Here is a 15262-nt window from a genome sequence, read left to right on the forward strand (position 1 = left end):
CATTTCCAAATAAATACATGCATGTGTTCGTCTCAAGCTCCATTTTCAGGGAAAGTCAAGTAAGACACTGTGTTTATTTTGTATTGGATTGGATTAAACTATGTGAAATTGCCAACATTTGACCATCCTTGACCTACAAAAATGCCAATTTCATGTGATCTGACTAATGATTATTTGTTTGCATTTAGCTCTTTCCAACAGAATGTAAGCTTCTTTTATTCCCCCTTTTATCTATTTATTTTTTAAATTGAAGTATAGTTGATAGACTGTAAGCTTCTTGAGGTCAGGAGCAGTATCATTCCTTTCTCATCCCTGGCATCAACTACTAAAGCTGGTACTTAGCAGTGCTTAGCAGTCCCTCAATAAATGGTGAATGAGTATAGGGTGATCTTCTCAGGGTAGGTAAGGAAAAGGGTAAGGGAAGAATTCTTCGGTAAATATTAGGACAATAAACTGAGATCCCTACCTCACACTCTACACAAAAATAAAGTCAATATGAATTAAAGATTTAAATATAACAAAGAAATAATTTTTTAAAGTACTAAGAAAATAGTTTATAGCCTACTGTGGAAGGAGTTATACTAACCATATTTCCCATGCAGAGTGGAAAGGGCTCCACTAGCAGAAGTGTGGGTGTTAGAGAAGCATCCAAGGCAGGCCTGGGGACTCCTGGGGACATGACCTCTAAGCTAAGTTCTGAGAGACAAGTAGAAATTAGGCAGGAGAAGGGTTAGTGAGAGTGTGTTCTGAGCAGAGGGAAGAGCCTGTGCAAAGGCAAGGAGGCGAGAGAGTTAACTGGAGGAAATGAAAGCAATTGTCTTGAAGCTCTCTCCATGTAGATACTAACTAATCCATGGGGATTAAAACACCCTGGCTTTGGGGAAGGCACGTCAAGTCTCACACAGACGGCAGGAGCTCAGAGTTAGATTTGGAGTCCATGCTGTCTTCTTGGGGGTGAACTGGGATCTCTGTGTAGGCCAAATTGTTGCTGAATCCCTGGGGTAATTGCAGCTTTAGTCTGCATGCTGGCACCAGCTTTGACAAGTATATATGAAAACCGACCTGGCCCACTTGTTCACATAAATGTATGTTTGTTGGATCCTGCAACAAATATACATTTATAAACACTGTCCATTCTCTCTTAAAGCTTGTGAGAAAGCGGCCTAGTAAGTCACCCTGCTATGGCCCTGGAGCTGTTTGAATCGCCATCACCCAGCGTGGCTGAGAACCAAGATCCAACACAGGGCCAGAGAACAGGGCATAAAGTAGGCTGGCTCTTTATTTTTCAGTCTAGACTTAACTGGAGACTATGGGTGCTACATTTCATGGTCTGTAACAATCAAAATCTTTTCCCCTACACAAAGTCCAATGCTTATATCACACTTCCCCTAGGGAATTGCTCTACATAGTAAGAAGATGGTTCTTTGCAATTCAAATTGATAACTTAAGGTAACTTTTAAAATTGTCCTGTTCCAAGAATTGGGCAAATTGAACCAACATACTTCATTTTACAGTAACCATGCAATACTTCACAAAGTGTCTTTAAAAGCCACTTAAAGTAGTAAGGTATGTGTTTTGCCATGAAATCCTTTAAAACAAGAGAGTGAAGTAACAAAACACCATGATATTCCAGTATATTCCATGCCCCTTCAAGAGCAGTGGTGACTGAACACGGGTCCTAATAAGAGCTTTTATGGTAGGCTCATCGTTTGTCATTTATAATCATGAAGAAAAGTCACGTGGCTTCAAAAACTTGGTCTGTCAGTAGAGGGTAGGCATAAAAAATTCCAATATTTTTTAAATCATCTATTTTAAAACACCTGTCTTCAGCCACTTATCTACTTTTTTCAGACATCTGATAGGATAAATTGGAAGAAACTGATCAAATAATATCATGGGTAACATACCCAAAGAATTTCTATAGTCATATATTTCCCAAGTTACAACTGTGTGTTATTTATGACTCATGTCAAAAATGCCTTAGGGCTTTTGCTCCTCAAATCCAAATTCAAAAATAACAGTTTATTTCCCCAAAACTGTGCCCATGTTTTACAGCAAGGTCCACAGCAATAAAGCAAGAAAGCAGAAAAATCAGCATTTGATATCCACAGTTTAGCATTTTCTGCTACCTGGGACAATCCAGGGGCGATCACAGAATGGGTCTTGGTGACCTTGCAGCAGCTGCAAATCACTGTGATCTGAATTATAATAGGCTCCTCTTCAATAATACATTACAGACTCAGTATACTTAGGCATCCTCAGGATTTCTCAGTAGGAACCAAAATTATTACAGCACACACCACATTTTTCTTATCACACAGCTTCCATCAATACATTTATGATCTCTTTAAAGCACACAATAGAGGGCACACCTATGCCTCGTGACTACATTTATCCACAAGTGCTCAGATAGACACGTAAGTCAATAAATTCTAAATAAAAGAACTAACTAAAATTCTCATCCAAGGGGCGAAAGCATGGCTGCTCACGTTCAAGATTTGTCCTAATAGAAACTGTGTTAGAAACCAGACAAAAGCAAGCCAGTGGAGGTCAGCTGGGAAGGTCAAGGAGATGAAGGGGCTGCCATACCAGGCGGCGTCAAAAGGAGACGGAGCCAGACCCTTGGCATTAGCTGAGAATGAGTCCCCAGACTGTCGGGTGTCCCCATATTCAAGCAAGTCTGTATAGGATAGGATTCCACAATAAAAAGCAATAAAATACAAATAGAAATGCAACGTCCCTTCAGATCCAAGTAAAGAACAACAAAGCCACACTGAAATGTCAATGCCCATTGCTGGGAGTCCTGGTGGTGACCCAGCCGGACCCCAGTACTCCCCTCCTATCCAGCAAACACATGCCGCCTCCTCAGCTTCCTCGTGAGCTGAGTGATTCACACACAACCGCAACAATTCAAGTCTGTCCCTCTGTATGATGACAAATTACTGCATGCCATGATTATAAAAATAGCTAATATGTATGGAGAGTCAACTGGATAACAGACACTACGCTAAATGCTATCTATGACCTCATTAAATATTCACCTCGACTGAATGAGGCAAATATTATTACGATCCCTCGTCTAATACATGAGAACCTTCAGTTTAGTGAATTAGACATCTCAGCAAGGGTTTGTCCAGTTCACAATCATTTTTCCCATCTCTTTGATGTCCCCCATCTCCATCCCACAATCCAGAGAGGTGGCTCCCCAGGATACATGTCTGTACCACCTGATTCTGTAGGTTGAGCCATTCAAAATCCCAAATCTGAATGGAGAGCAAGAGAGACTGGAAGTTGGTTGATGAGTCTTAGCAGCAGAGACTGAAAAGAGGAGCCGTGAATTCAGGCTGCTCATGTCCAGGCAGCCCTTGGGACCCATGAGAGACCCTCCAGCAAGCGCCCTTTTTCCTAAGCTAGACTGAGGTCTTTCTGTTCCTTGCTGTGGCCGCCATGCCTCTGATGGCAGGAGAAAAGAGGGACCCCCCCACTGCCCCACTGGAGGAACTGAGAGGGGGCTCCACACCCCAGGAAGACCTTATTCTCCCCAGTCTTGGCACTTGCATTAGCAGGAGTCAAGAGGGAGCTCCAGAACTCTCATGGCCTGGCAAGACCCCCTGCCCTCCCTCCTTCCACTACTCACATCTTGGCCACCACTGTCTGCCTTGTGGCCACCAGCTCTTTTATTCCTACTACATCAGCCACCGCAAGAAGCCCAGGGCTCCAAAGCATCTGGACGTCTCCTTTTCTGACCCTTGTCCTCCGCCATCATCCAACCCCAGCTCCTGAACCTGCAGGATCTACTGTACCTGCAGGATCACACAACCAATCCTCAACAAAATCTCTGCTACCCTCAGCCTCCCCTGGGACCATGCCCTTCGCCTCTTGCTGTAACTAAATCTGAGGATACCGCTTCTCCGGCAGTCCTTTCCCCTTAAACAACCGGACTGGAGATGGGATAACTGTCCTCTCCTCCTCAGTGCCTTTTCTAGACCTTTCTTCTTCCCAAACCCCCACCCCAGAGCTCTGTATCTTATGTCATCATGCTGTCCCCCCACTACCCCCCCCATCACAATCATCCCCACTGAGGCCCCAGCCCTAACATCACTACCCTCATTCCGCTAAGATTTTTGCCCTTGGCCCACTGCTACTCCCTCTAACAGTACCCTTATCAAAATTCTTGGTGATTTAATATCCACCTGGATGATCTTGCCAATATTCTGTTGTTTCAGGTCCTAAAGATCTTGCCTTCCACCCTACCTCAGCCACCCACTCCCATGGTCACACCCTGGACTTTGTCATTTATCAATAATGGCCATTTCAAGGATTTCACTCCTATATCCAACTGCCTATTTAATATCCCCATTGTCTCGTGGCCATCTCAAACTTAGTACATCCAAAACCAAACTCCTGATCGTCCCCCGCAAACCTGCTCCGACTGCTGTTTGCCCATCTCAGTTAAGATCCTTAACTGAGCCCCATCCTTCCAAGCCGGTGGACCAACAACTTTAATTTTTCTCACAGCCCATATCCAGTCTTTCAAGACCCCATTGAATCTACCTTCAAAATACTTCCAGAATCCAACCACGTCTCACCAACTCACTACAACCACCCTGATCTGAACCACCATCATCTCTTACTTGGATTATTGCAGTAGCCTCCTAAATGGTGCCACTACTTCTACCCTCGGTCACTCTCCCACCTCCGGGCTCTTCTCAACCCAGTACCCAAAGCGGACCATCTAAAACATAAATCAAGTCATGTCCTTCAGTGTTTGCAAGCTCTCCATTGGCTTTCCACCACACCAAAAGTAAAAGCCAAACTCTTTATGATAACTTATAAGACCTTAGATGTGCTAATCCCAGCACCTCTTGGACCTCCTCTCCTGCTGCATCACTTTGTTTATGCTCCGGTCCCTCTGGCCTTCTTGCCATTCCTTCAACATGCTAGATGTGCTTCTGCCTTAGGGCCTTGCTCTTTCTCTTACCTCAGCCTGGAACATTCTTTCTTGCAGACTTTTACTACCTTACTCTCTTCTCTCCTTCTGGTCTTTACTCAGATATTAACTTCCCATTGAGGGCTTCCCTGACCACCCAACCTATAACTGCAGCCTCTCTATACCCTTTCTTCCTGCACTGAAACTTCCTGTCCCCCTTTCTTGCTTTATTTTTCTTCATGACACTTAATTGTCATCTTCACGCTGTAAATATTCAGTTCTTTTTTTAGTGTCTGCCTCCACCTGGTGGAATGCCAACTCCACCAGGGCAGGGATTTTTGTGTTTTGTTCACAGCTACATCCTCAACAAATAAAGCAGTGCCTGGCACATAGTAGGCACTCAATAAATATTTTTGAATGCATGAATGAATAAATTAGAACGCATAGATTTAAGTAGATTAAGAAATTTCTCAAAGGCCACAGAGCTAACAAGTGGCACAAACAGGACTCCAGCACACATTTATCTGAGGCCATACTGTGCTTTCCACTCACAGACTTCCCTGCTTCACGTGACCATGTATGCTTGGGCTAGCTCACAAATAGATACAATCAAAAATGTTAACTTCTCAAGTGATGAGTTTGTTATACCCTTATTTGAAAGATGAAGGATAAAAAGGAGCCTGCATGGAAGTGTTTAAATCAGGGCAAATTCTGTAAAAAGCCAGTTGGTCAATATTTTATGCTTTGCAGGCTGTTTGGTCTCTGTATCAACTACTTAACTCTGCTATTATAGCACAAAAGCAGCCATAGACAATATGGAAACAAATAGGCATGGCTGTGCTCCAATAAAACTGTATGTCCAAAAAACAGATGATGGGGCTTCCCTGGTGGCGCAGTGGTTGAAAGTCCGCCTGCCGAGGCAGGGGACACGAGTTCGTGCCCCAGTCTGGGAAGATCCCACATGCCGTGGAGCGGCTGGGCCCGTGAGCCATGGCCGCTGAGCCTGCGCGTCCAGAGCCTGTGCTCCGCAACAGGAGAGGCTGCAACAGTGACAGGCCCGCGTACCGCAAAAAAAAAAAAAAAAAGAAAAACAGATGACAGACTAGATTCGACCCACAGGCCATAATTTTCTAACCCCTGGTTTAAATCTGTAACATTGCAGTTAGGAGGACTGTGTTCTTATGTTTCAAATTTTAGGCAATTATAGGAAGCAGTAAGGTAAAATGAAAAGAGCATCAACTTTGACTGGAAACAGTTCTGGGTTCAAATTCCAGCCCTACCATGTGCTAGCTATGACATTACTTAGGAAAATTACCCAGCCCTTTGAAATTCAGTTTGCTCATTCATCAAAAGGGATAAATAATCCTTGTTTGGCCAGGCTGTTCTGAGGCATAAATGAGATGGTGTGTGCACAGCAGCTGCTGAATTGTACATAACAGTTTCTCTGTTCTGATGAGTGGTGGCAATGATGATGATGTTGATGTTAGTATTATTAGGTGGCTCTGATGAGACCCCACTAGACCATGAATTCCTTGGGTCCAGGTCTCTCTCTTTTTTCATTCTGAGGTCCCCTTAGCAGGTTCTGGCCTGGAGATTTGGGTACCAAACATTTTGTAAAAGACAAGTGAAAGGACACATCACTTTACACAATGCCTGCTAAACTACTGAACCCAAGATGTAACATAGACTTAAAAAAAAAAAAAAGTTCTAGAACACTTCAAGCCCATGAGGATTGAGGACATGGTAGCCGTGAATTATGATGATAGCAGCATCAGGGGAAATATGAAACCAACGCAGTTTCACCCTTGCGTTATCTAGTCCTCAGCCATTCTGTCGTAGACGTTGCAGGTTGTCTCAGGCATTTCCATTCCACCCCCTCCCCGTAGCCTTGCCACACACACTAGAGTCAGGAAAACAAGACTGCATTTCCGCGATGACCTTAGATCTCAGGCTCCTCTGTCACCTGGCTTCCGCCAAGCAGACACCCCCCCACCCCCAGGAGATTTGACAATCCTCAGTGAGGATTGGCTTTTCCACCGGCAGAACACCCAGCACACATTTTGCTGGCTTGGATGCTGGCTGAGGCTAAGTAGTCCTGCCGTGGAGACAGGTTTCCCTTGCTGATTTCCCAGCAGAGGTAGCAGCCTCCTCGGTGGGCTAATCCTGCAGCGTTGTCTTGAGGGTCACTCCTGGGAGCTCAGCCCAGAGCCGCCTCCTCTAGCCTGTCCAACAAAACGTTGTCAGTCTGTTTGTATTAAAACTAACAAGTGACTGCCGCCAGCTGGAGCTGAACCCAGACTGACGCTGCTCCTTTTTTAAGAGCCCAGCTGGCCAGTTCAGATCGTCAGGTTGCTTTCGTAGTGTAGAATTCACTCAAGATGTGACCTCAGACTGGTTCCTTAAACAGGAAGAAGGAGAGACAGACCTGCCCTTTCTGACCAAGTCGGGTGTGGGAAGAATGACAGAGAGAGAAGACGCAGGCCATGAGGCACATGCATCTAACCTCTCTTCTCTGGGGCAACATCCGGAGGGAGAAGGTGTATCAAGCGGAGTGCAGCCAGCCAAAGCAGAAGGGGCTTCACGCCCTGCTCCCCACGGGGAGCACACCATGGGCAGAGCCCTGGCCGGGTACCCGCACAGCAGCACGGGGTGATCACACAGCTGGCTCCCCTATGGCCTTGAGGTTTCAGGAATTTCCACATACCTGTGGAAGAGGGTGAGCTGCAATGAACAAATTGGAAAACAATGTGCAAGACACTATAATTTTTGCATTTAAAAATGGGCTCTCTACAGTGCATCTGTGTACAAACATTTTGCCAAAAAAATCTGATGTTCTGGGGCTTCCCTGGTGGCGCAGTGGTTGAGAGTCCGCCTGCCGATGCAGGGGACATGCGTTCGTGACCCGGTCCGGTAAGATCCCACATGCCGTGGAGTGGCTGGGCCCGTGAGCCATGGCCGCTGAGCCTGCACGTCCGGAGCCTGTGCTCCGCAATGGGAGAGGCCACAGAAGTGAGAGGCCCACGTACCGCAAAGAAAATAAAAATAAAAAATAAAAATGGGCTCTCTATAGTGTATTTGTGTACAAACATGTCGCCAAAAATATCTGATGTTCTGTGTTAAATTGTGAGCTGTGGATACTTCCCACAGAAAGTGGGAAAGAGTCAGAGGGAGGCGAGAATCTTCACTTTTTCCATTATAATGGTCATTATTGTGTGAATGTTTTAAGTTAGCGTGGAAAATGGAAACAGCCAGGTGTGCGAAGCTATGTCAGGAGCTGTTAAACATGATTTGCTCGAGGAAATTTCTATTCAGACTTGGCTGTTAACACAGACGTTCATATTCTAAAAGTTTCCCCTCTGTCATTTTTGAGAAAATGTAAATTGATGACATCAAAATGGTAGTGGGTCTGTACCCTAGACCCGTGGTTCTCGAACTTGAGTTTCTGTTTCAGTGCGTCTGGGTTGAGCCCAAGAATCTGCATTTCCAGCCTGTTCCCAGGGGTGCTGTTGCTGCTGATGCGTGGACCACACTCGGAGACCTCTCTGATCTACACCCTTACTGCCCTAACTGTAGTCCCAGACCAAGCAGCTGGAGCATCACCCAGGAGCTTATTAAACATGCAGAATGTCGGGCCTGAGCCCAGGCCTCCTGAAGCAGAAGCTGCATTCTAACAAGGCCCCCAGGGGGTTCACAGGCACGTGGCAGCTGGAGAACCTGCTCTAGACGTCCAGAGCCCTTAGCCCCACACTTTGAGATGCTTCCACTAAGCAAAATAGCCGTCCATGAGCTCTCCCTCCACGTCCTGGCCCTGTGGTGCTGAGGCAGGACAGTGCCCCCCCAGTGGCCTTGGGGACAGGGCGATAGGAGGAAGGAGATCCCGTCCACCATAGGAGAGACCTCGGCCACAGCCTCCAAGTGCCATGTAGCAGGGACGCTCCTTCTCTCCTTGGGCACATTTCTACTGCCCAGATGGAGCTGTCTTTTCAATAGTGCTGCAGGGTTACATCCTCCTGAGCTCAGAGAGGCAGAGGCTGGACCCATTCTGGACAGAGCTTCCCAGCAGCACCAGCTGGAGGACTCCACCCAAGGTCCTCCACCTCGGTCAGGCCGTCTCAGAAATGTGCAGTCTGCAAAGCTACCACTGAAACAGAATACAACCCAGAAAAATGGAAGGCCCTCTGGACATTTCAGAGACAAAACAAGCATGCTTTCCACCACTTAATTCATCCTGGAGCCCCCATGATGAGACAGATTATGCAGGCCACACGCCAAACCCAGTTTCACTGCCATATGCTGGTCAAGCTGGCTACGTCTAGATCTTTAATACCATCTGATTAGGCCCAACCAGCCTCCTGACTTATACACTTGTTCCTACAGCCCAGGGAGACTCAGAGGAGAGTACTGCTGCCCTCCCCCCTTCCTGCCCAGACTTGCCTCTGACCCCTTCCTGCTTCAGGGATTACCCACATATAGGATCCCATGCAACCCCACAGGAGGAGACAAGCACGTCAAGTCAGCTCTCTCCCTAGAAGCCGAACCAGGAGGGAAAATAGAAATTGTGAACAAACAAACAAAAAGGCTTTCAGATGATTACATAGGCTGCTTGTCTCTATTCATTCATCCACAAAGATGTGTTTCTCCATAACTCACTGCAAAGTCCCAATGCCTCCCACAGAGAAACAGAGTTTGTGATGACTGGTCTCCAAACCACAGGGTCAAGGATTGGATGGGGTACTGAATATCTGAACAAAAAATCGACTTTAAAATTGGAGGAATTAAGTAAAACAATAATTCCCACATGAATAAACAGGTATAAGTTGTTCCATAAATTGTTCTAATTGTGGTTTAAACAAAAAACCCTAACCCTTCTCAACACTACCACTTGACGTTTACTGAAGGCTGGCACCAATATTAGACCTTTCAGGATTACCTTACTTATTTTCACAACAATTCTCTGTGGTGGAAGGAGCTGTTTTTACTCACAGCACCTCAGACACCAAATGTGTGGGCTTTTTTTTCACACCAACAACCAGTTCTCCCAAACCTCCAACACCATCTGGGTGTCCTACAATTCAATTTCAAGTCTGTCACTAATGACCTGGAGTTAGCGTCAGATCCCACAGGTTAAAGGGCTCAGTCCCCACAAGGCGGCCCTCACTGCAGAGGGCAGTTTGCAAGCACTGGGTTCCCAGGGGACCCACACTTCTGTCTGACTTGGCTACAAAGTCAGGGGTTCCCACAACCCCCCTTTCGGCTTTGATAATTTGCTAAGTGGTTCACAGAAACTCAGGAAGACACTTCACTTAGTATCACCAGTTTATTATAGAGGATACAAGTGAAGAGCTAGATGAAGAGGTACATAGGGAAAGGTCCGGAAGGACCCAAAGCACAGGATCTTTCTGTCCCTGAAGCACTGGGTTTCACCACCGTCCCAGCACGTAGATGGTACTCACCAACTCCAAAGCCTCTCTGAAACCCATTGTTTAGAGGTTGATATGGACGTTTTGATTACATAGGCATAATTAAATCACTAGCCATTGATGACTGAACTCAACCTGCAGCCCCTCTCCCCTTCCTAGAGGCTGAGGCATGGGGATGAAATTTCCAAGCCTCTAATCAAGCCTTGGTCTTTCTGGAGACTGGTTCCCATCCTGAAGCTATCAGGGAACCCATTTAAGAATTACCTCCTTAAAATAAAAGGACACTCCCAGTGCCCTCATCCCTCAGGAAGTTGCAAGGGTTTTTAAAGCTCTGGGCCAGGAAACTTGGTCAAAGATCAAATAGCTTCCTATGATAGCCAAGTGGGTACTGTTCTCTCTTTTTACAGATGGGAACACTGAAAGTTAAAGAGGCTAATTAACTTGCACAGGGTCATAGAGCTAGGAACCTGGATAGGCTGATTAGAGCCTCTATGCTTAATCGTTAGACTATATTGCCTTCCAATCTTACGGTCTAAAGGGGAACCTCCCTTAAGAAAAAAATAAACACAATAATAAAAGGAACATCCAAACACTTCGGGAAATATTGGAGGGGCCAACCTGGCTTTGTGTCAAGGTAACCCCTGAGTAACATTATTACATATGTCTATGGTGTGGCACGTTTGGGGGTATGTTTAGGAGGCCCAGATGGCTCATGTACTGTTTTGATAAATGGGGAGCAGTCACTCCCATCATTGGCAGGGAAAGCAAAATTATGCCTCACCTCCAGGCCGGCTCATCACGGTGCCACCTGCAGAAACACTTCATCTGGTCGTGACCCAAGCATTATGGCTGACTGCCTTGACGCGCGCAGAGGCCCCAGGTCAGCAGCCCAGATTGACAGCGCAAGGAGACTTCCTGCTCCTTCAGTCCTCCTATCTATGAGCCTTATTCCTCATTGCCAGGATGACAGATGCCTTGTGTCACGCCGGGGGAAAAACACACACACAAGCATACACACAAACTGGTGATGCCTGAAGGGAGTTCCAGCATCACTAAAGAACCTCTGCCTACGTTCGTTGCAAATGGAAACAGGCAGTTTGTTTTTATTATTAAACCAAAGGATGATTTAACATGCTTTGGAAAGCTGGGCTACTTCCTCATAGCCTCATAGGAATCATCTTTTTGTAAATGTTAACCTCATAAGTCAGACATAATTCAAGGTGGGGAGGGCAATGCCATTCATCTATAAAGTGCATCAAACACCTAAACTCATAAGCATAAAAGAGAAATAGAAGGTGAGGGAAAGGCAAATGGGAGTGTTATGGAAAGAAAAGCCAGGCGGTGTTTGACACTTGCTGCACAGCAAATAATATATAGCACAGTAAATCACAAATTGACTCAAATGTCTTGTTGAGACAAAATAGAGCTAAGGAAATTGGAATTATGAGCTGATTTATAGCGGTCATAATGATAAATACCAGTTATTGAGGATCTTCTATGTATCAAACAACACAGATATTATTCCCATTTTACAGATGGGGAAAGTAAGGCTTAAAGGGTGTTAAATAACCTACAGTAGATGCCACAAATGATAAAAAGCGAAGCCTGGAATCCAAATCAAGGTTGAGCTGAATCCAAAGCCGAAAATTTTTTTAGAATACATGGGAAATAGCTATGAATTTTTTTAAGACTACATATTAGAAAATGGCATCCAATTTGAGATGTACCTAGAAGGGCCTAGGGTGACCACCATTGGTGACCTGTCCACCACCCTTTCCCCCTTTCTTCTTTCTTGTCCAAACCTCAGTTATGTTGTATAATCGTCCAATTTCCAACTCCCAAAGGAGAGTCCTGATTGAACTAAGAGAATCCGTGACTGGCATTCTCCTAGTCACTGTTATTGATCTAGTGGTGGGCACATGACCTTAGATGGCAGTTACACTAAAGAGAGGAACATTTATTCAAAACTTGGAAGATACTCTTGTCTTTCCTCTGGATAGAACAAGGAAGCATGTTGCCCTTTGGCTAGTTGGCAGCCATATTGTGACCATGAGGAGAACCATGTGAAGACAAAGCCAACACCCCAACAATGGCATTGTGGCAAGATGGAAAAAAACAGGTCTGTAAGAAAAAAAACCCATTGAGCTGCTGACTTAACCAATTTTTGAAACTGTCATACATCTGAATTCCTTGTTTTGGAAAATAAAATGTATATTTTTAACTAGTTTGAGGCAGAGTTTGTCAATGATATATAAAAGCAACCTAATTTATATGTGTTCCCTGCCCAAAACAAGTCCCCATGTTCTACAATTAGACTTAGTCCTTTTAATATTTGTGTTCTCTAAAAGGTAATAGGTAAATAATTACATAACCTTAGAGAGGGGGCAATTTTTCTTAGTATTGCACCAAAGGAAATGATTTATAAAGGAAAATATTAATACATTTAACTACATAAAAAGTCAAAACTTTTTAATGTAGAAATACTATTAATAAACTTTAAAGGGAAACAATAAACTGGAGAACAATTTTTCTGCATACAATACCAAGAGTTAATAATCACTTCTGTATAAAAAGCTCTGAAAATAGATGAATACCTTAAGAGAAAAATATGCAAAGAATACGAACAAGCAATGGCCATTAAATATATGTTTTAATGTTCAATTTTACTACTAACCAAAGAATTACAAGTTAAAATATAAATACTATGTTCATCTACCAAATTTGAATTGGTTATTTTTTCCTTAAAGGAATAAAGACTACCTTATTAAAGAAAGGACTGCCTTATTAACTCAGCTACAACTGAGGTTCCTGAGCCCTCCTCATTCTTCATCAGACCAGCCCAGGCTTGCTTTCACGACAGAGGCAGGGGTTACGAGAGAGAGGGTGGAAACACACAGGCCTCTTGAGGCCTGGGTTCAAAACTGGCAAACCATCACGTCCACTGCATTCTATTAGCCAAAACATGTCACAAGACCAGCATAGACTGAAGGGGAAACGGACTCTGCCTCTTGATGGGGGGATTTGCAAAATCATATTGCAAAAGTTTATGAATCAAGGAAGAGGTGGAGAATTGGGTCCACTTTCAATCAATCTGTCACAAGAACGTACTCCATATTCCAATTATACTTTAAAAAATCATGTGTATCTATTTAAAATTATATGCATAAATATGTGTGATATGTGGATAGATAGAACATCCACAGAATCTACCTCTCAACTGAGCAGGCTCTACACAGAAGAGACACCCAAATAGCCAGTGAGTCTATGCAAAGATGTTCAATAGCACTAGTCACTATGGAAATGCAAATTAAAGCTATAATGAGGACACCCATTACCTACCACCAGGAATGGTTAAATTTAAAACAAACAAATTTTTTACAACTGGACAAACCACATATTGGTGAGATAGGGAGTACTGGAACTCAGATACTTGCTGGTGGGAATGCAAATTGGTAGAACCATTATGAAACTTGTCTGTATATACTCAGTTGAACATATGTACACTCTATCACCCAGCAATTCCATTCCTAGGTATATACCCAAAAGAAACGCACATACGTGAATAAAAAGACACGATTAAGAATATTCATAGATGTATATTCACGATAGCCAAAATCAACCAAAAGTTCGTCAACAATAGAATGGATAAAATGTGAGATTTTTCTCAGAGTGGAATACTACACAGCAATGAAAAAGAACAGTACCAGCTACTAGCAAACAACATTGATAACTCTAACAGACCCGATGTTGAGCAAACAAAACCGGAGCCTGAAAAGTATATACATCCACTGCATGCTATTAGCCATTACACATGCGTAAAAACTAACTTGTGATCGTAGAAATCAGAATAGCAGTTACCTTTGACGACAGGATGGTCCAGGCATGGCACAAGAACCCATCACAGAGCTCCCCGGAAGAGGGACTGGCTGGGGCAGGCTGAGGGACAGGTAAGAGCCTGCAGGACTGTCCGGTGGGGCGTGGAGGGGGAGGGGACTCTGAAGGCGCTCAGCAAATGACAATAAGCCCCGCTACTTGACAGTGACTGCAGAGGTCCCCAGCGCATATGTGTGCAAACAGCGGGTCCGGTTTATAGCAAAACCAGCCTCGGTGCCCGTGGTTCTGGCAGCTCTTTGTTACCCAGCTCCTTCCTGCCTTGCTCCCACCGCCCGCCCCACTCCCCCAGCCCCCGCACTCTCGTTGAGCGCAGTGTCCTGCTCCATTCTGTGTTCTTCCTGACCCTTTAAATCCTCAGCACACAGCACAGCAAAATCCAGAATGCCTGCTTTAATGAGTGTGGAGAAGCAACAGTGAGTTTGAAGGGACCCAGATGTCCCCAGCTGAAAGAGCTCTTTCTCACGGCTCACTTCCATTTCCCTCTCCTCTTCAACTTCAATTTTCTCCATCTAATCCCTCACTGTCAACACATTTAGGATTTTCTCATTGATAAAAATGAGATTCGTGTTCCCGAGGCTTGGGGCTGCCTAACAGATGTTCGGGACAAGCTGCCAGGAAGGATAAGTAAAAGGACAGAGCTCACTCAGGAGCACTCTGCAAATACATGACTATCTCAAGAGGAAAGCATGCAAAGAATAGGAACAAGCAATGACCATTAAATATATTTTTAAGGCTCAATTTTACTAGTAATCAAAGAAATACAAGTTAGAAGATAATACTCTGTTCATCTACCAAATTTGGTTATTTTTTCCTTTAAGGAGTAAAGACTACGTTATTAAGGAAAGGGCTGCCTTATTAAGTCGCTACCAGCTGAGGTTCCTCAGCCCTCCTCGTTCTTCATCAGACCCACCTGGGCTTATTATCATGGTCGGGGTGGGAGGGGAGAGAGAGGAAGAACACAGGCCTCTCGAGACCTGGGCTCAGACCTGGCGAACCATCACGCCCGCTGCATTCTATT

The sequence above is a fragment of the Phocoena sinus genome, chromosome 3, assembly GCF_008692025.1.
Source record: "Phocoena sinus isolate mPhoSin1 chromosome 3, mPhoSin1.pri, whole genome shotgun sequence".
In the NCBI taxonomy this organism is placed as follows: domain Eukaryota; kingdom Metazoa; phylum Chordata; class Mammalia; order Artiodactyla; family Phocoenidae; genus Phocoena; species Phocoena sinus.